The 22,374-nt window shown below is 38.7% G+C and overlaps 1 protein-coding gene across 22 annotated transcripts in view; it reads left to right on the forward strand.

Annotated features, from left to right (window-relative positions):
- Positions 1-22,374, forward strand: part of AHR (aryl hydrocarbon receptor) — a 513,500-nt gene that overhangs the window by 35,681 nt on the left and 455,445 nt on the right. Inside the window, exon 5 of one of the 22 annotated variants that reach the window (XR_008717687.1) lies at positions 39-2,438. The exons of 20 other annotated variants lie outside the window; for them this stretch is intronic. The gene's annotated coding sequence lies outside the window, so the exon portion shown is untranslated. Of the gene's footprint in view, positions 1-38; positions 2,439-22,374 lie in introns of those variants that run through there. One more of the 22 variants, XR_008717674.1, reaches the window with a different exon arrangement.

Below are 22,374 nucleotides of genomic sequence, written 5' to 3' on the forward strand. Positions count from 1 at the left end.
CTAATCTTTCTCTGTTGAATTTGGTGTGTTTGTCACAGATGGATTGACCACATAGATGCGGGTGTGTCTTTGGACCTTCCATTCTGCTCCGCTGGTCTGTATGTTTTTATACTCTTGATTGCAGTACCTATACAGTTAAGTCTTGGAATCAGGCACTGTAAATCGTATTTCTTTTCGAAGTTGTTTTGGCCTTTCTAGAAACCACCTCTCCGTATAAACACCAGGTTGTCAATCTTCACACATACAAAAAAACAAAGCAAAGCAAAACTTCAAGTCAAAACAAACCTGTGGGGATTTGATTGAGAATGCCTTGAATCTACACGTCAATTTGGGAAGGATTGGCATTTAAAAAAATTGAATCTTCTAATCTAGAAACATTGTTCATCTCTGTATCTTCAAGTCTTCCTTAATTTCTCTGAGTGGTTGTTATTGATGCATATTATTCCATCATATAAAATACCTTGATGTGTTTACCTGCTCATGTTTCAGTTTTCAGTATACAGATCTTGTATGTATTTTGTTACATGTATAAAATATATCATATTTGTGGATGACATTGGAAAAACATTTTTAAAAATCAGTTCACTTTCCAATTACTTGTTGTGAGAATATGGAAATACAGTTGATTCTGGATATTGGCTTTATAACCTCGTGACCTTGCCAAATTCACTTAGTAATTTTAGTAGCTTTTTTGGTAGATAATTCAATTTATCCAGATAAATATTTGATTTATGAAAAAACAGATTTACTTATTCCTTTTCAATTTATTTCCTTTTATTTTTTATTGTGTTTGCATGGTTGTAGTGAAGGCAGATATGTTTATCTTGCTGTTTATCTAAGGTAGAATATAGTGTTTTTCATAATTAAAATGTTAGCCATAAATTTTTTATAGATGGCTTTTTATCAGATTAAGAAACTACTCTTTTATTACTAGTTCCCTGAGAACTTTTTTACATAAGGAATGAGTGTTGAAATTTTTCACATACCTTTATCTGCATCTATTGAGATGATCGTTAAGTGTTTTGTTTTTTCTTCTGTTAAATATGTGACACTGAATTTCAAATGGTAAACCAACCTTGCATTCTTAGTATGAACTCTGCTTGGTCATGATATATTATTTTTATATATTGTTGGAGTCAATTTGTTAATATATTTTAAAGAATTTTTACATCACTTATAAGATGTAATGATTAGTAATTTTGTGTTCCTTTTAGTATTGGCGTAGAGTAAAACATAGAAAAGAATCAACATATTCCCTTCTCTATTTTTTTTTGAAAAAATTTGCAAACAACTGGTATTATTTTCCTATTTTAAATATTTGGTAGGACTCACCATAAATCCTCCTGAACCTGGAACTTTTAAGTGGAAAGTTTTAAGAATGTTTCAGGGTTTTATTTTGAAGTAATTATGTATTTATGGGAAATTGCAAAGAAAGTACAGAGAGGTTCTGTGTCCTTCAGCCCATTTCGCGTAGTAGTCATGTCTTCTTACTTACAGTACAGTGTCAATACCAGGAAACTGACATGGCTTATAAAGCGTGCAGTATAGTACTGTGTGCTTTTATCACGTGTGTATATTTGTGTAATTACTACTGCAGTCAAGATACAGAAATATCCCATCAGAAGAATCTCCCTTGTGCTGCCCCTTTGTAGTCACAGAGGGCTCTCCTTGTCTGCATCCAGTCATTAATCTCCTTTTATAGCCCTTTATTCTCCTCTCCATACTTATATTAATTTAATAATTATCTTAAAAGTAAATTGAGAATTACCTCAAGGAGTTTTGTAATGTTTGTTTTAACCTTCAGATGTAACTTAGAAAACTCAGTTTAAAAGTCTTTTGAATTTAGCTGTATTCTTACTCTTGCTGTTGTTTTCTCTTCCTTCCTGATGTTCTAATATTCCTTTTTTTCTTTTAAATCATTTTTATTCTGTTTGAAGAACTTTCTTTAGCCATTCTTTTAAGGTCAGTCCACCGGCAACAAATTCTCTTACTTTGCTTTTATCTGAGGTAGTCTTGATTTCTCCTTAATTGTTGAAGGGTACGTCACTGGACACAGGATTCTTGACTAATAGTTTTCTTTTCTACCTTGAAAGATGTCCATTTCCTTCTGAATTCCATGGTTTCTGATAATAAGTCTGCTGTCATTTCAGTTTTTTTAACCTTTATGTAATGTTTTTCTCCTTTCAAGATTTTTTTCTTTGTATTTAGTTTATTTATTTGTTGACTGCTCTGGGTCTTCGTTGCCCTGTGCAGCTCTCTCTAGTTTCAGCGAGTGGAGGCTACTCTAAGTTGTGGTGCGGGGGCTTCTCATTGCAGTGATTTCTCCTGTTATAGAGCAAGGGCTCTAGAGCATGTAGGCTTTAGTAGTTGTGGTACATGGGCTTAATTGTCCCACAGTACTTGTGATCTTCCCTGACCAGGGCTCAAACCCATGTCCTCTGAATTGACAGGTGGATTCTTTTCTTTTGCTTAATATATATTTATTGGCTGAGTGAATTCATGAATTGTCATCATATAACTAATAATGAGTATTACCATTATTATCAACATATCATTGTTATTAGCAGAATTCACAGAACTCTTTGGTATTATATTCTTCAAGATGAACAGAGGATAAAATTAAAACACAATTTTGTAAAAGCAATTTTATGGAAGTCAAAATAATGTGGCATGAGAATGTAGCTTTCAGCAGTCGAGATATGAATTTCAGAACACGTAAAGGAATCAATAAACTGCATGTTTTTGGACAACCCTTCTTAAATACGGATTTATGATGAAGCTACAAGTTGGGGTTATATTTCCTGAAAGTGGTTGCAAACAGCTCCTCTGTGTTCTTGTGAAGGATACAGCAATATGGTTTGTTTCAACTAAGCTGAGTTAGGGATTAGAACAAGGAGTCTAAAAATGAGGTATTCCTGAAAATAAGTTTTGATACTTGCAGAGACAGGCCAAGAGATAAACCCCAGCTAGAGCCAAGATTTTTCTCTGAAAAAGATTAGGTGCCCATGTTAATATAAAGACATTTATGTGCTACAGTCCATGGAGTTGAAAAAAGTTGGACACAACTGAGTGACTGAACAGAAATATGATGTTGGCCCCATGAATAATACCTATATTAATGTATAGATTAATAGCCCTAAAAGACTTCACCTGGAAAAAATTTAAAGCAGGATACCCATACGTTCATCTGAGCCATATGACATCTTAGTAAGACTCCCAGAAAGTGAGAGAACCTTTCAGTATATTCTAATCACAAAATGTACACTTAAATAAGCAAATGAGTTAGCTTGCTAGATAGAGATGTCTTCCATAAGGAATTTAAATGTGGAGAGATGTTTATGTATTTAAAAACATTAATTTGATAAACAATGCTCTGTAGCAATTCTTCCTGAAACTGTTATATAACAGAATCAGTTGTCAATTCAAGTCAGTCATGGTTGTTGATAATAAAACTATATATCGAGCATCCAGGAGATTATCTTTTTCTAGTGCTTGGATTTGGGGATGTCATTTCACCAATCTCAACTTGAATGGGTCCTTTTTTTTTTTTTCTTTTTTGAAGTGAGAGGAACCATAAAACCTCTCTGTTTTACTCCTGCCAACTATGATTTGATTCGTAAAAGCCCGTGCACACCAACCTGACTCTCAGGTACAAATAATTCCCAATAGCACACAGTGGGAAGTGACGTGTGTCTATGGTGGATGCTGTAACATGCCCCTAGATCCTCTTAAAGGCTGAAGGATTTATGCCCCTCTACTCCTGGAAGTGCTGCCCACGTTCCTGCCTCAACTGTCAGCCTCTTTGGGAATCACTGAGGCAATGTCTGCCTGGCCCAAGTGTGCAGTGACCCCCGGGCACCCCCTGCTGTGCTCTCTGCCTGTCCAAATCCAGCCAGCCCATCAGGCCCTTCTCAGATACCACCCTCTTCCAGAGGGCTCTCCAGATTCTTTCCTTTTCTGAATGACCATGCTCCCACCTCAGGCAGAGTTGCTGGATAAAATAAAGGACACCCAGTTAAATTTGAATGTCAGATGAACAGGAAATACTTTTTCATAAAGGTGTGCCCCAAATACTATACAGTATCCTTTATTATACAAATATAGGATACACTTATACTAAACAAAAGAATCCTTATTGATCTGAAGTTCAAATTCAACTGCGTGTAGCGTGTTTTTAGTTGCCAAATCTAGCATCCTTGTTGGAGAAGGAAATGGCAACCCACTCCAGTGTTCTTGTCTGGAGAATCCCAGGGACAGGGGAGCCTGGTGGGCTGCCGTCTGTGGGGTCGCACAGAGTTGGACACAACTGAAGTGACCTAGCAGCAGCATCCTTGGGGGGCTTCCCTTGTGGCTTAGCTGGTAAAGAATCCATCTGCAATGTGTGAGACTTGGATTTGATCCCTGGGTTGGAAAGATACCCTAGAGAAGGCAGAGGCTACCCACTCCAGTATTATGGCCTGGAGAATTCCATGGACTGTATAGTCCATGAGGTCACAAAGAGTTGAACACGACTGAGCAACTTTCACTTGCTTGCTTGCTAGCATCCTTATTCCCTGGCAACCAGAATCACATAACTGTTCTACACAGAGGAGTAAAGGCCCAGCCTCCTTACCCCAGTATGGGACAGAGGGGTCACCCCAGTTTCAGAGCTTCCTTTGGGAACAGCTGATGTTTTCCATTGAAGCTGTATGGGAAAACTGGCAGGCGGATTCTTAACCACTGGACGACCAGGGAAGTCCCTGTATAGAACTTTGACTACAGTATGTCTTGGGATGGATTTCTCTGGGTCTGCTATGTTTGTGGTTCACTCAATGTTATCTTGAATCTATGTCTTGACCCCTTTTGAAAAATTTCAGCCATGGTTTCTTTGAAAACCTTTCAGCCTTACTTTCTTTGTCTTCTTCTTCCAAGACTACAGTGACATGAATATTAGATCTTTTGTTATGGTCTCAGCAATCTCTTAAGCTCTGCTCATTTTTATTTTCCCAATTCATTTTCTCTTGGTATTTCAGATTAAGTAGTTACTTTTAGTCTGTCAGCAAATTGACCGATTCTTTCCTCTTTCTCTCCAGTTTGCTCTACTAGGCTCTCCAGTTAGTTCTTACTTGCAGTACTGTAATTTTCAACTGTAGCATTTGGGTTTGGTTTTCTGTGTTCCATTTGTCTATTGAGGCTTTCTCTTTCTTTGCTAGGTAGTTCTACTTTTTCCACTTGTTTTCTTATGCTATTGCAGTTTGAATAATTTTCAGTGCTTCAATATCATTCTCAGATAATTCTAACATCTTTGTCATCTCAGTGATGTCTTTGGATTGTTTCAATTCAGGTTGATATTTCCCTGTTTCTGAAACTTGGATGTATTTGGTATTTGAGAACCTTCACCATATTCAATTTTCTGCTCTAGCTGTTTTTCTCTGACTCCATTCCAAAAGGGGGCAGGAGTTCAGGAATAATGCCCCTTATTTCCAGGGAAAGATGGAAGTCCAGTTTCTCCAGTTGACAACTGAGTTGAGAGGACCAGCTCTCCGTAATGCCTCCACTAACAGCATCTTGCCTGGGGAGAGTGCGAGGTCTTTGTTCCGTCTCCGCCTGTGGTTTCCAGTTATGCACCAGGGGAGATGGGCTCATCACCACCGGGTGATAGTGAATGTCCAACTATAGGCCTCTGACGCTAACCCCACAGGGAGTGGGAGGAGTAGTTTATTACCACCTGGGGGGTATGGAGGTCCACACTCCCTGTGTGATATCCACCAACACTGTAGGAATGAGCCTCATTATCACTTCATGGATATCAAGATCCAGGTCCCTACTTGGCTTTCTCTAACATCACTCTGATAGGTGAGGTGAGGTACCTTTTCCCCATCTGGCATGGTTTAATTCCTCACTCAGCTTTTGTTGGTAGGAGTAGTTGTTTGTTTTTGTTTTTGTTTTTTCCTTTTTTTCTGTGATGTTTGGCTGGAGTAAAATGGATATTTTCCCCCTAGCCAGGTTTCCCCTCTACGGCTTTTGGCTGGAGTGAACTGCTGTCTTTTGTTGAGACTCGTTTTGCTTTATACCTTTTGGTATTTTTTGCTTGCCAGCTTCTTGGGCAGTAAGTCTGCGATACAAGAGGCAAAGAGACAATCCGAAAAACGTATTACCATGTCATTTCTCAGGGCCTGAGTTCATTAGCTTATTTGTTATAATATGCACAGTTTTTAGTTGTGCCTAGTGGAAATAATGGAAAAGAGTATTTCTACTCCATGTTTCCAAAAGTGGAATGTAAAGTTTTTAATTACAAAATCAGTTTTGTTTAATTGGTGTAATGTTGTTCAGGTTTTCTATCTTTTGAGTCAGTCGTTGTAATTTGTGTATTTCGAGGAATGTGACCATATCATTTACATCAATTTTATTGATATATGATTCTTTGTCATTGTTATTGTTGTTCAGTCAGTCAGTCGTGTCCCACACTTTGTGACCGCACGGACTGCAGCACACCAGGCTTCCTTGTCTCTTCACCATCTCCTGAACCTTGCTCACACTCATGTCCATTGAGTCAGTGATGCCCTCCAACCATCTCATCCTCTGTCGCCCCCTTCTTCTCCTGCCTTCAATCTTTCCCAGCATCAGGGTCTTTTCCATTGAGTCAGCTCTTCACATTAGGTGGCCAAAGTATTGGAGTTTCAGCTTCAGCATCAGTCCTTCCAATGATATTCAGGGTTGATTTCCTTTAGGATGGACAGGTTGTATCTCTTTGCTGTCCAAGAGAATCTCAAGAGTCTTTTCCAGCACAGTTCAAAGGCATCAATTCTTTGGTGCTCAGCCTTTCTTCCTGTCCAGCTCTCATATCTGTACATGACTACTGGAAAAATCATAGCTTTGAATTTAGACCTTTGGAGGCAAAGTAATGTCTTTGCTTTTCAGTACGCTGTCTAGGTTTGTCATTCCTTTCTTCCAAGGAGCAAGTGTCTTTTAATTTCATAGCTGCAGTCACCACCCACAGTGATTTTGAAGCCCAAGAAAATAAAGTCTTTCACTGTTTTCATTGTTTCTCCATCTATTTGCCATGAAGTGATGGGACCGGAAGCCATGATCTTCATTTTTTTGAATATTGGATTTTAAGTCAGTTTTTTCACACTCTTCTTTCACAATCATCAAGAGGCTCTTCAATTCCTCTTTGCTCTCTGTTGTAAGGGTGGTGTTACTGCATATCTGAGGTTATTAATATTTCCCCTGGCAGTCTTGATTCTAAATTGTGCTTCATCTAGCCCAGCGTTTCTCATGATGTACTCTGCATATAAGTTAAATAAGCAGGATGACAATATACAGCCTTGTTGTACTCCTTTCTCAATTTGGAACCAGTCCATTGTTCCATGTCCGGTTCTAACTGTTGCTTCTTGACCTGCATACAGATTTCTCAGGAGGCAGGTAAGGCAGTCTGGTATTCCCACCTCTTGGAGAATTTTCCACAGTTTGCTGTGATCCACACAGTCAAAGGATTTAATGTAGTCCATGAAACAGAAGTAGATATTTTTCTAGAATTCTCTAGCTTTTTCTGTGATCCAGAGGATATCAGCAATTTGATTTCTGGTTCCTCTGCCTTTTCTAAATCCAGCTTGTACATCTGGAAGTTCTCGGGTCCCATACTCTTGAAGCCTAGCTTGAAGGATTTTGAGCATTACTTTGCTAGCATGTGAAAGTGAAGTCACTCAGCTGTGTACAACTCTTTGTGACCTCATGGACTGTAGCCTACCAGGCTCCTCCATCCATGGCATTTTCCAGGCAAGAGTACTGGAGTGGGTTGCCATTTCCTTCTCCAGGGGATCTTCCCGACCCAGGGATCGAAGCCGGGTCTCCCTCGTTGCAGGCCAATGATTTACCGCTTTACTGCCTGAGCCACCAGGGAAGGTAGCATGTGAATTGAGTGCAATTGTGTGGCACTTTGAACATTGTTTGGCATTGCCTTTCTTTAGGATTGGAATGAAAACTAACCTTTTCCAGTCTTATGGCCACTGCTGAGTTTTCCAAATTTGCTGGCATATGGAGTGCAGCACTTTCACAGCATCATCTTTGAGGATTTTAAATAGCTCAGCTGGAATTCCATCACATCTGCTAGCTTTGTTTGTAGTGATGCTTCCTAAGGCCCACTTGACTTCATGCTTCAGGATGTCTGGCTCTAGGTGAGTGATCACATCATCGTGATTAACTGGGTCATGAAGATCTTTTTTTTTTTTAATATAAATTTATTTTAATTGGAGGTTAATTAGTTTACAATATTGTATTGGTTTTGCCACACATCAACATGAATCCGCCACGGGTATACATGTGTTCCCCATCCTGAACCCCCCTCCCACCTCCCTCCCTGTACCATCCCTCTGGGTCATCCCAGCGCACCAGCCCCAAGCATCCTGTATCATGCATCGAACCTGGACTGGCCGATTTGTTTCATATAGTATTATACATGTTTCAATGCCATTCTCCCAAATCATCCCACCCTCGCCCTCTCCCACAGAGTCCAAAAGACTGTTCTATACATTTGTGTCTCTTTTGCTGTCGCATACAGGGTTAGATCTTTTTTGTATACTTCTTCTATGTATTCTTGCCACCTTTTAATATCTTCTGCTTCTGTTAGGTCCATAGCATTTCTCTCCCTTATCATGCCCACCTTTGGGTGAAATGTTTCCTTCATATCTCTAATTTTCTTGAAGAGATCTCTAGTCTTTCCCATTCTATTGTTTTCCTCTGTTTGCATTGATCACTAAGGAAGGCTTTCTTATCTCTCCCTTGCTATTCTTTGGAACTCTGAATTCAGATGGATATATCTTTCCTTTTCTCCTTTGCCTTTCACGTCTCGTCTTTTCTCAGCTATTTGTAAGGCCTCTTCAGACAACCATTTTGCCTTCATAATATTTCTTCCTTATCCCTAACAGCTCTGTAATGTATATATAGCACATCTTCTTTATTCATTCATCTGTTGATGGACACTTAGGTTGCTTCCATACCTTTGCAGTTTTAAGTAATGCTGCTATGAACATTGGGGTGCATGTATTTTTTTGAATGAGTGTTTTTGGAAATATACCCAGGAGTGGAATTGCTCGGTTATATGGTAGTTCTGTTTTTTTGTTTTTGGATCCCATACTGTTTTCCACAGTGGCTGCATGAATTTACATTCCCAGCAGCAGTGTATGAGAATTCCCTTTTCTCTGCCTCCTCACCAGTGTTTGTTATTTGTGCTCCTTTTGATGATCGCCGTTCTGACAGATATGGGGCAATATCTTGTGGCTTTGATTTACATTGCTGTGAAGACTAATGATGTTGAGCATCATTTCATGTGCCCCTTGGCTATTTGTGTATCTGCTTTGGAGAAATGTCTATTTATTAATATGTCTTCTGCCTATTTTTAAATTGAGTTGTTTTTTGATGTTTTTGTATGAGCTATTTATATAGTTTGGATATTAACCCCTTATTGGTCATGTCATTTGCAAATATTTTCTCCCATTTATGGGTTGTGTTTCATTTTGTTTATTTTCTTTGCTATACGAATGTTTTTAAATTTAAGTCTCATTTAGTTTTCCTTTTATTTCCTTTGCTTTAGGAGACAGATTAAAAAAAATGCTGTGATTTATGTCAGAGAAATTTCTGGCTATGTTTTCTTCTAGGGGTTTTATAGCATCCAGTCTTACATTCAGGCCTTTAATCCATTTTGAGTTTATTTTTGTGTATGATGCTAGAGAAGTTCTAATTTAATTCTTTTACATGTAGTTGTCCAGCTTCCCCAGCCCCACTTGTTGAATGAAGATCCTGTATTTTCTCCACTATATATTCTTTCTTCTTTTGTTATAGATTAATCGTGGGTTTATTTCTGGGCTCTCTGTTCTGTCCCATTGATCCGTGTGTATGTTTTTGTACCAGTACCGTATTGCTTTGATTACTGCGGCTTTGTTGTATGAAGTCAGGAATTATGGTTCTTTCACCTCTCTTCTTGTTTGTCAAGGTTGTTTTGGCTACTTGGAGTCTTCTGTGTTTCCTACAAATTTTAAGATGGTTTTAATGCTGGGTTTTAAAATTTTTATTTATTTGTAATTGAAGGATAATTGCTTTACAATATTGTGTTGAGCTGCATGTATATTTTGGAAAATTGATCCTTCGCCAGTTGTTTCATTTGCTATTATTTTCTCCCATGCTGAGGGTTGTCTTTCCACCTTGTTTATAGTTTCCTTTGCTGTGCAAAAGCTTTAAGTTTAACTAGGTCCCACTTTTATATATTTGCTTATATTTCCATTACTCTAGGTCATAGAGGATCTTGGTGTGATTTATGTTGTAGAGAGTTATGCCAATGTTTTCCTCTAAGGGTTTTATAGTGTCTCATCTTATATTTAGGTTTTTAATCCATTTTAAGTTTATCTTTGTGTGTGGTATAGGGGAGTGTTCTCTAATTTCATTCTTTCACATGTAGCTGTCCAGTTACCCTTAGTATTTTGTTATATATTGTATTAATCTATCATATCTCTTGATAGATTTCTCCAAGTTTACAGATGTGAGGCCGTGGAAAACTAAGATTTATTGTTAAACTGGCAAAACCCCAAAACCTAGTCTTTCTTCCTTTTCCCTTGTCTTTTGTCTCTAATCATCTCTCTAGGGCAGCAGAGACTCTCTTCTGCTGTATGTATCTGACCGTATACTCAGCTTCTAGATTAGTGATGGTAAGTACACTGCATGAGTGCTATCCCTCCTCCATTCCATCCCCATGCACACCTTGCTCCAGGGTCACAGCCTCTATTGATGTTAGGGAGAATTCCTCTAGCTCTGAAGAGCAGCTCCATCATCAAGAAAACTGGGCTGCCTAGATCCTTTCAGCTATTCTCTCTTTTTTTTTTTTTAGGTATACTAGTTTATTAACATTTATGACATTTATTAATATTTATGATTTATTAGCATTTATGACATTTATATATATGACATAACATTTATTTATGACATTAACAATTATGATAATTGAAATAATATTATAATACGCAGAGCTTTTAATTGAGCAAGGGACGGGGGAGCCTGGTGGGCTGCCGTCTATGGGGTCGCACAGAGTAGGACACGATTGAAGCAACTTAGCAGCAGCAGCATATTGAACATGGCAAATTACAGACAAAAACCCTGGAATTGGAAGTAAAACCCACCATTGACTGAACAGAAGTCCTTGGTTGCTGACAGAATCTCCGACTTGAGTCAGTAATGAAGAGCAGGATCGGTAAACGTGAGCAGATATCGCAGATTCCAATCCTTAGATGGTTTTCCCGGGCAGGGTCAGCTATTCTCAAATAGTCATTGCCTTGTGCTCTTTGCATTAACATTTCAAGGGTTCCATTATCACCAGAAGATACTCTTGAGGTACAATAATTCTCAAAGTCTCTATTTTAAGATTCTGATTATTTAGGATCTAAGTTATTGGGGAAGAATGTCTGTGAAAGGCATGGTAAAGTAGAACAAGGTTTCAGCTATGTTAACTTCCCTGGTGGCTCAGACAGTAAAGAATCCGTCTGCCAACACAGGAGACACAAGTTCCATCCCTGGGTTAGGAAGATCCCCTGGAGAAGGGAATGGCAACCCACTCCAGTATTCTTGCCTGGGAAATCACATGGACAGAGAACCCTGGCGGGCTACAGCCCATGGGGTCCCAAAGAGTCAGACACAACTAGGTGACTATGCAACAACAAACCCTTCCTTGTTCTGGATAAAGAGCAAGTTTTGAGCTGGAATTAAGATGTTCCCTTTACTGCTTGGATGATGCTGGCTTGTTTCATGAAGTAAATAAAAATGGTGAACTCTGAAAGCCAGAGTGGTTTCAGTCTCACTATGTTACTCCAACAATTTCTGAGAAGCCAAGACTATTTACTATGAAGAATTGAAGAACTGGTTAAAATATTTCCCAAAGCATTGTCACAGAGTGTTAAAATGTGTGATGTTACTTACATACACCATAGACTGTGGGTACCAAATAGGCCAGAACCTGCTCTGTGATTCTGGAATCCTGGTGCCTTCATGAATACAACGTATGTGGATGGGGTCTGTGTCCTGATACTGAAGCTGCTGCTGCAATAGGCCCAGCCTTACCCCAGGGTTTGCTGGGATGACATGGAATGCATCGTCATTTCCTGTGGTCTAGATGGTCTAGATATGGGCTGTACTGACTAGGGCATCTTGTGTGCATAGAGAGCTACCTGGGGAGGAGCAGAAAGGCATTGGGAGAGAAACCCAACACCTGAGGGTTGAGGAAGGAGTTGAGAGTGACCACCCAGCATGGAGAAGTACCTGCCTTAATCAAGGGAACTTCAGGGGAGAAACCACCAGTGAGGAGCCTGTCAGAAGACCCTACAACCGTGTCCCTGTTAGAGAGTTAACCCTAAAATACTGCCAGACCTGCAGTATGGGAAGCCAGCTTAAAATAGTCGCAGTTCAGGTGAGAGATTTCCCAGGCATTTTCTATACTTTGCTGTCACATCCTGTCCACATCCTTCTTCCTTCCCCTGATGCTCACCCACTCTCAGAAGGAAGGAGAAAACAGCTAGGAAACAGGGATATGCCCTGGGAGGAGGAAGATTCCAGCTGTACTTTCTTTCTTTCCCCAGTGTAGGATTCTCCTGGAGCTGGTCAGGGGAAGAGGGGAAGATTCTGATGTTTAATCAAAAGAGTTCTGATTAATATGTTGAACTGGAAGTTTTCATTTTTTAGATGAATCTGTTGGCACCTTCCAATGTGTGTAGAACTGTGTATTACCTAAGGGTGAGCAGAAAAGGCACAGGACTTGCTCTTTATCCAGGAACAAGGAAGGGTTTGTTGTTGCATAGTCACCTAGTTGTATCTGACTCTTTGGGACCCCATGGTCTGTAGCCCGCCAGGGTTCTCTGTCCATGTGATTTCCCAGGCAAGAATACTGGAGTGGGTTGCCATTCCCTTCTCCAGGAGATCTTCCTAACCCAGGGATGGAACTTGTGTCTCCTGTGTTGGCAGGCAGATTCTTTACTGTCTGAGCCACCAGGGAAGCCCAGAGAAGGGCTGTCCCCACTGAACACACCTGAACGTGTGAGAGGAGCCCAAAAGAAAGTTGTGTTTCTGAATATAAGTTATGCTTGGTCAGCATGCCAGAAATAGTAAGGAAAGGAAGAAAGCTGCTGGACTGCGGGGCTGGTGTGGGGAGGACAGTTTGAGGGCTGAATAAATCACAAGCTGTGCTTTTGTGTGATGGGCCTCTCTAGTCCTTGTCCTTGCATTCCTCCCAAGCAATCTGTGTGATCTGTCAGGCAGAGAACGGTCTCGTCCTCAGGAAAAGCCTGAGAGAGATTGCTTGTATCTCAGATTTGTCTTGATTTGCTCCTGAAAAGGTAAAATGCCAGGGGCCAATGTTCAGTTACAGCTTCTCATAAAGGGAGTCCTTTGGTTTTTCTGTTATAACAGGGAGATGAGAGGAACTACAGGCTCTGATCTAGCACACCAGGGTCCATCCCAGGCACTGGGAAGAAAACCTTACTCAATTTAGTAAAATAGTGTTCATGACCCCGAAGTGTTCTTTCTTATCCCAAGAGATGATGGTTTTAAATAGGACTGAATGGGATACGGAGGGCTGGCTTCTATATCCCCAGTTGTTTTTTTTTTTTTTTTTGAGATTGAAGAACAAACTCTCTTGCTGTGTTAAGTTTATTTTTATCAGATAACCTTCATACATCAACACGTAGGATTTGTCTGTCAGAAAAACATGGAATCCTTATGCCTGGGTCTTGCTTGCTTTTTCTGCAGCTCTGACATTACCTGTCTAACTTTGTACTCAGAATAGTGTCTCAACAGGCAAGTTCTGGTTTTTCCCTTTCATAGTTCAGAAAAATATCTGATCGTGAAAAGGTCAAATTTTAAATATGCAAACAACCTACTTCTTCCTCTTCACTACCACGCAGGCTGTCTCATTAACTCGGCTCCTTTCTGCTCACACACTGAATAGAGTTTGCATTATTTCTGTGTTTCGGGTTGCTTTTTATGCTGAGTGTTGTTCAAGGTCTTTGTTCTCTTTGACTCAATGGGATATCACCTTTCATTCTTAATTTTCTCAAAACAGAAATGGGGTCAGACTTGTTTTAAGCTTTGAATGGATTCTGGATACAAGGAGTTAAGAGTTAAATTGCTTTATAAATGAAGTGAGTCAGGGCCATCTGTGTGTTTGGTTTAAGATGATCTGTGTTTATCTATAAACCTATCTTTGAGGTGTCTTCCCCCAGTGCTGGGAATTCTGTGGCACCATGGCCCTATGTCACAGGGGTCAGCGTGCTTAAGGACAGCGCTTTGAAAGGATCAGACCTCATTTTGAATCCCGTTTCTGTCTCTTACAGAGACGTGTGCCTTGGGCAAAGAATATAACTTGGCTCCCCTTCAGTTTTCTCCTTTGTGAAATGGAAGTAGTAACACTCTTTCAGCTTAAGTAAGAAGCTTCTGTGAAAACCCACTAATGTGCCTACCCCCTAGAAAATACCCCATCCATGGTAGTCAATAATAATAAAGATAATGTTACTATTATTAATAAATATACAGCTATTAATAACAGTTCACAATAATCTTAAAGTCCATAATAAAGATATTACTTAATTTTAATAAAAATAAAGATAATATTTTTAAAGGCCTTTCTATATAATTTAATTAAACTTAGGATTTTATTTATTTTTTTATTTTTTTAAATTTTATTTTATTTTTAAACTTTACATAATTGTATTCGTTTTGCCAAATATCAAAATGAATCCGCCACAGGTATACATGTAAACTTAGGATTTTAGAACTTTGGAGGTGGCCCACTAATACCAAGAGTGTTAAAGCATGACAAAGACAAAAATTACTCCAAGCATGACATTGGCAAAAAATTAATAACTTATTCCAAATTTACTATTTAATAAAGGGATTAAAGAAAATGGCCATTGTCATCTTTTTAATTTCAGCAATATGTTGGCAGCGCCATCTGCTGATAGAACAAACACTTCTAGAATATTTTGCTAAGCAAGAAATGTAAGTCTTCTTTTGTATCTTTTTAAACAAGGGTGAGCCCATGTGTCATTTTCTTCACTTAGAAAATTTAATTTTATTGAAGAGATTGATGACATATAGCTATAACATTCTTTTGAAGTATCAGTCACAGTCTCTAAGAAAATGATTCTCTAATGGTGTCTTTATTAACTTCTTAATCCACTTAATGATTGACTCTTATTAGCAAGGGATTGAAGGGGGCAGAATGTGCCACTTCCAAGTTACCTCCTTGACATAAGGATTATTTCAGCCAGGTTACTTTTAAGAAACAATGGACAACAGACAAGCCATGAAAACCATGTAGAAATTACCCTTTTGTAAGAGACAGTCAGCTGAAGCTCCAGTACTTTGGCCACCTGATGTGAAGAAGACAACTCATTGAAAAAGACCCTGATCCTGGGAAAGAATGAGGGCAGGAGGAGAAGGGGGTGACAGAGGGTGAGATGGTTGGATGGCATCACCGACTCAATGGACATGAATTTGAACAAGCTTTGGGAGATGGTGAAGGACAGGGAGGCCTGGTGTGTTGCAGTCCATGGAGTCACAAAGAGTTGAACACAACTGACTGAACAACAACAGGAGACATTTACATTTGTAACAGTGCCTCTCTCTCTGTTCCAGGAAGAGAAGAATGCCTTTGTCTCTAGAAACACTTCTCTTTAGGGACACAGTCTTAGATCTGCATGACCACCTTACCCCGGTTGATGGTGCTTTTCCTGCTCACCTCCCATAACTGTCCCCTTCCTGCCCAAACATCTTTCTTTTGCCTTTAGCTGAAGAAGGTACTTAAGGTGAAGGTTGGGGCCATTTGGGGGCATTATTCAGTTATTCTGGATCTCTCCCAGTTGGCATACATGTTATTAAATTTCTGTTTTTCTCCTGTTAATCTTTTATCAGAGATGGGGGTGGGGTGTCTCAGCCAAGAACCTAGAAGGGTAGAGGGAAAATGAATTTTCCTCCCCAACATGATGAATTTCTTTATTTTAAGGTATCTTGATCTTATATTAGAAATGGAAGGTCTGTGTGAACCTAAATTTTGTATGGTTTTTCCTGGTCACTCAGAGACTCGTCCAAGGTCAGATTAATCTGGCCAAATAGCATTGATTCGCTTTCGACTTTTTTGTTGTCGTTACAAAACAAGCTATATGTTTACAGAAGAGTATAGACTGACAACAGATGCCCATGTGGTTGGAGTCCTGAGTCCGATTTTGAGAAGTCACACAGAGATATCTGTTTTACGTTGCACATGGGACCCTTGATAGTGAAGGAATAACCCAGCTCCAAAAGCCACTTGCAACCAGAGCAGGATTTGGAGTATCTGCCAGCATCACCATAAATTAAAGTGAATATCTATAAAATGTGGCAAATAAATGAATATGTTACAAGAAATATATTTCATAATATTTTTAAAAAATTTATTTTTAATTAGAGGATATTTGCTTTATGATAATTGTGTTGGTTTCTGCCATATATCAACGTGAATAGGTGTACATATGTCCCCTCCCTCTTGAACCTCCCTCTCACCCCATCTTAGCCCTCTAGGTTGTCACAGAGCACTGGATTTGAGCTTCCTGCATCATACAGCAAGTTTCCACTAGTTATCTGATTTTTTTTAAATTTAAATTTATTTATTTTAATTGGAGGCTACTTGGTAATATGTATGTTTTAATGCTGCACTTAGAGTTCATCACCCTCTATGTGTACAAGTCTGTTCGTAACGATTGTGTCTCTGTTGCTGCCCTGCAGATAGGTTCATCAGCAATCTTTTTATTGTGGCAAAATTCACATACCGTTCATCATTTTAACTATTTTAAAATGTACATTTCTGTAGCCTTTAGTACATTCACAGAGTTGTGTAACCATCCCCACTGTCAAGTTCCAGAACATTTTTATCACCCCCAAAGCAAACTTAGTGCCCATTGAGCGCTTACTCCCATTTTTCCACAACCCCAAACAAGCACTAATCTGGTTTCTGTGTCTGTGGATTTCCCTACTGTGGGTGTTTCCTACAAAGGGATTCATATAATATGTGGCCTCTTGTGTCTGGCTCCTTTCACTCGACATAATGAATTTAGATTTATCTATGTCGCGGCACGTATCAGTTCTTCTTTTTTATGGATTAATAATATTCCATCATACACATATACCAACATTTCTTTATCTGTTCATCCACTGATGGACATTATTGTTGTTTCTGCCTTTTGGCCATTGTGAATACAGTTTACACTATAACCATTCGTGTGTAAGTTATTGTTTGAACACCTACTTTTTAGATTCTTTTGTGTACATACCTGGGGAGTGGAGTGGCTGGGTCATATTGTAATTCTCTTTAACTTACTGAAGAATCACCAAACTATTTTTTGTGATGGTTTGTGCCATTTTAAATTCCATCAGCCATGTATGAGGGTTCCAATTCCATTACACACTTCACCTTTGAGTATAGCTGCCCTAATGGATGTGAAGCAGTACCTCATTACAGTTTTGATTTTGCATTTTTCTTTTTTTTTTTAAATTTTATTTTATTTTTAAACTTTACATAACTGTATTAGATTTGCCAAATATCAAAATGAATCCGCCACAGGTTTACATGTGTTCCCCATCCTGAACCCTCCTCCCTCCTCCCTCCCCATTCCATCCCTCTGGGTCGTCCCAGTGCACCAGCCCCAAGCATCCAGTATCGTGCATCCAACCTGGACTGGCAACTCATTTCATACATGATATTTTACATGTTTCAATGCCATTCTCCCACATCTTCCCACCCTCTCCCTCTCCCACAGAGTCCATAAGACTGTTCTATACATCAGTGTCTCTTTTGCTGTCTCGTACACAGGGTTATTGTTACCATCTTTCTAAATTCCATATATATGCGTTAGTATACTGTATTGGTGTTTTTCTTTCTGGCTTACTTCACTCTGTATAATAGGCTCCAGTTTCATCCACCTCATTAGAACTGATTCAAATGTATTCTTTTTAATGGCTGAATAATACTCCATTGTGTATATGTACCACAGCTTTCTTATCCATTCATCTGCTGATGGACATCTAGGTTGCTTCCATGTCCTGGCTATTATAAACAGTGCTGCGATGAACATTGGGGTACTCGTGTCTCTTTCCCTTCTGGTTTTCTCAGTGTGTATGCCCAGCAGTGGGATTGCTGGATCATAAGGCATGTCTATTTCCAGTTTTTTAAGGAATCTCCACACTGTTCTCCATAGTGGCTGTACTAGTTTGCATTCCCACCAACAGTGTAAGAGGGTTCCCTTTTCTCCACACCCTCTCCAGCATTTATTACTTGTAGACTTTTGGATCGCAGCCATTCTGACTGGTGTGAAATGGTACCTCATAGTGGTTTTGATTTGCATTTCTCTGATAATGAGTGATGTTGAGCATCTTTTCATGTGTTTGTTAGCCATCTGTATGTCTTCTTTGGAGAAATGTCTATTTAGTTCTTTGGCCCATTTTTTGATTGGGTCATTTATTTTTCTGGAGTTGAGCTGTAGGAGTTGCTTGTATATTCTCGAGATTAGTTGTTTGTCAGTTGCTTCATTTGCTATTATCTTCTCCCATTCTGAAGGCTGTCTTTTCACCTTGCTAATAGTTTCCTTTGATGTGCAGAAGCTTTTAAGGTTAATTAGGCCCCATTTGTTTATTTTTGCTTTTATTTCCAATATTCTGGGAGGTGGGTCATAGAGGATCCTGCTGTGATGTATGTCAGAGAGTGTTTTGCCTATGTTCTCCTCTAGGAGTTTTATAGTTTCTGGTCTTACGTTGAGATCTTTAATCCATTTTGAGTTTATTTTTGTGTATGGTGTTAGAAAGTGTTCTAGTTTCATTCTTTTACAAGTGGTTGACCAGAGTTCCCAGCACCACTTGTTAAAGAGATTGTCTTTAATCCATTGTATATTCTTGCCTCCTTTGTCGAAGATAAGGTGTCCATATGTGCGTGGATTTATCTCTGGGCTTTCTATTTTGTTCCATTGATCTATATTTCTGTCTTTGTGCCAGTACCATACTGTCTTGATAACTGTGGCTTTGTAGTAGAGCCTGAAGTCAGGTAGGTTGATTCCTCCAGTTCCATTCTTCTTTCTCAAGATCGCTTTGGCTCTTCGAGGTTTTTTGTTTTTCCATACAAATTGTGAAATTATTTGTTCTAGCTCTGTGAAGAATGCTGTTGGTAGCTTGATAGGGATTGCATTGAATCTATAGATTGCTTTGGGTAGTATACTCATTTTCACTACATTGATTCTTCCAATCCATGAACATGGTATATTTCTCCATCTGTTAGTGTCCTCTTTGATTTCTTTCACCAGTGTTTTATAGTTTTCTATATATAGGTCTTTAGATTCTTTAGGTAGATATATTCCTAAGTATTTTATTCTTTCCGTTGCAATGGTGAATGGAATTGTTTCCTTAATTTCTCTTTCTGTTTTCTCATTATTAGTGTATAGGAATGCAAGAAATTTCTGTGTGTTGATTTTATATCCTGCAACTTTACTATAGTCATTGATTAGTTCTAGTAATTTTCTGGTGGAGTCTTTAGGGTTTTCTATGTAGAGGATCATGTCATCTGCAAACAGTGAGAGCTTTACTTCTTCTTTTCCAATTTGGATTCCTTTTATTTCTTTTTCTGCTCTGATTGCTGTGGCCAAAACTTCCAAAACTATGTTGAATAGTAATGGTGAAAGTGGGCACCCTTGTCTTGTTCCTGACTTTAGAGGAAATGCTTTCAATTTTTCACCATTGAGGATAATGTTTGCTGTGGGTTTGTCATATATAGCTTTGATTATGTTGAGGTATGTTCCTTCTATTCCTGCTTTCTGGAGAGTTTTGATCATAAATGGATGTTGAATTTTGTCAAAGGCTTTCTCTGCATCTATTGAGATAATCATATGGTTTTTATTTTTCAATTTGTTAATGTGGTGTATTACATTGATTGATTTGCGGATATTGAAGAATCCTTGCATCCCTGGGATAAAGCCCACTTGGTCATGGTGTATGATCTTTTTAATGTGTTGTTGGATTCTGATTGCTAGAATTTTGTTAAGGATTTTTGCATCTATGTTCATCAGTGATATTGGCCTGTAGTTTTCTTTTTTTGTGGGATCTTTGTCAGGTTTTGGTATTAGGGTGATGGTGGCCTCATAGAATGAGTTTGGAAGTTTACCATCCTCTGCAATTTTCTGGAAGAGTTTGAGCAGGATAGGTGTTAGCTCTTCTCTAAATTTTTGGTAGAATTCAGCTGTGAAGCCGTCTGGACCTGGGCTTTTGTTTGCTGGAAGATTTTTTATTACAGTTTCAATTTCCGTGCTTGTGATGGGTCTGTTAAGATTTTCTATTTCTTCCTGATCGAGTTTTGGAAAGTTGTACTTTTCTAAGAATTTGTCCATTTCTTCCTCGTTGTCCATTTTATTGGCATATAATTGTTGATAGTAGTCTCTTATGATCCTTTGTATTTCTGTGTTGTCTGTTGTGATCTCTCCATTTTCATTTCTAATTTTATTGATTTGATTTTTCTCCCTTTGTTTCTTGATGAGTCTGGCTAATGGTTTGTCAATTTTATTTATCCTTTCAAAGAACCAGCTTTTGGTTTTGTTGATTTTTGCTATGGTCTCTTTTGTTTCTTTTGCATTTATTTCTGCTCTAATTTTTAAGATTTCTTTCCTTCTACTAACCCTGGGGTTCTTCATTTCTTCCTTTTCTAGGTGCTTTAGGTGTAGAGTTAGGTTATTTATTTGACTTTTTTCTTGTTTCTTGAGGTGTGCCTGTATTGCTATGAACTTTCCCCTTAGGACTGCTTTTACCGTGTCCCACAGGTTTTGGGTTGTTGTGTTTTCATTTTCATTCGTTTCTATACAAATTTTGATTTCTTTTTTGATTTCTTCTGTGATTTGTTGGTTATTCAGCAGCGTGTTGTTCAGCCTCCATATGTTGTATTTTTTAATAGTTTTTCTCCTGTAATTGAGATCTAATCTTACTGCATTGTGGTCAGAAAAGATGCTTGGAATGATTTCTATTTTTTTGAATTTACCAAGGCTAGCTTTATGGCCCAGGATGTGATCTATCCTGGAGAAGGTTCCATGTGCGCTTGAGAAGAAGGTGAAATTCATTGTTTTGGGTTGAAATGTCCTATAGATATCAATTAGGTCTAACTGGTCTATTGTATCGTTTAAAGTTTGTGTTTCCTTGTTAATTTTCTGTTTAGTTGATCTATCCATAGGTGTGAGTGGGGTATTAAAGTCTCCCACTATTATTGTGTTATTGTTAATTTCTTCTTTCATACTTGTTAGCATTTGTCTTACATACTGCGGTGCTCCCGTGTTGGGTGCATATATATTTATAATTGTTATATCTTCTTCTTGGATTGATCCTTTGATCATTATGTAGTGACCATCTTTGTCTCTTTTCACAGTCTTTGTTTTAAAGTCTATTTTATCTGATATGAGTATTGCTACTCCTGCTTTCTTTTGGTCCCTATTTGCATGGAAAATCTTTTTCCAGCCCTTCACTTTCAGTCTGTATGTGTCCCCTGTTTTGAGGTGGGTCTCTTGTAGACAACATATGCAGGGGTCTTGTTTTTGTATCCATTCAGCCAGTCTTTGTCTTTTGGTTGGGGCATTCAACCCATTTACGTTTAAGGTAATTACTGATAAGTATGACCCCGTTGCCATTTACTTTATTGTTTTGGGTTCGAATTTATACACAATTTTTGTGTTTCCTGTCTAGAGAATATCCTTTAGTATTTGTTGGAGAGCTGGTTTGGTGGTGCAGAATTCTCTCAGCTTTTGCTTGTCTGAAAAGCTTTTGATTTCTCCTTCATACTTGAATGAGATCCTTGCTGGGTACAATAATCTGGGCTGTAGGTTATTTTCTTTCATCATTTTAAGTATGTCTTGCCATTCCCTCCTGGCTTGAAGAGTTTCTATTGAAAGATCAGCTGTTATCCTTATGGGAATTCCCTTGTGTGTTATTTGTTGTTTTTCCCTTGCTGCTTTTAATATTTGTTCTTTGTGTTTGATCTTTGTTAATTTGATTAATATGTGTCTTGGGGTGTTTCGCCTTGGGTTTATCCTGTTTGGGACTCTCTGGGTTTCTTGGACTTGGGTGATTATTTCCTTCCCCATTTTAGGGAAGTTTTCAACTATTATCTCCTCAAGTATTTTCTCATGGTCTTTCTTTTTGTCTTCTTCTTCTGGGACCCCTATGATTCGAATGTTGTAGCGTTTAATATTGTCCTGGAGGTCTCTGAGATTGTCCTCATTTCTTTTAATTCGTTTTTCTTTTATCCTCTCTGATTCATTTATTTCTACCAGTCTATCTTCTAATTCACTAATCCTATCTTCTGCCTCT

The sequence above is a fragment of the Bubalus kerabau genome, chromosome 8, assembly GCF_029407905.1.
Source record: "Bubalus kerabau isolate K-KA32 ecotype Philippines breed swamp buffalo chromosome 8, PCC_UOA_SB_1v2, whole genome shotgun sequence".
Lineage (NCBI taxonomy): Eukaryota > Metazoa > Chordata > Mammalia > Artiodactyla > Bovidae > Bubalus > Bubalus kerabau.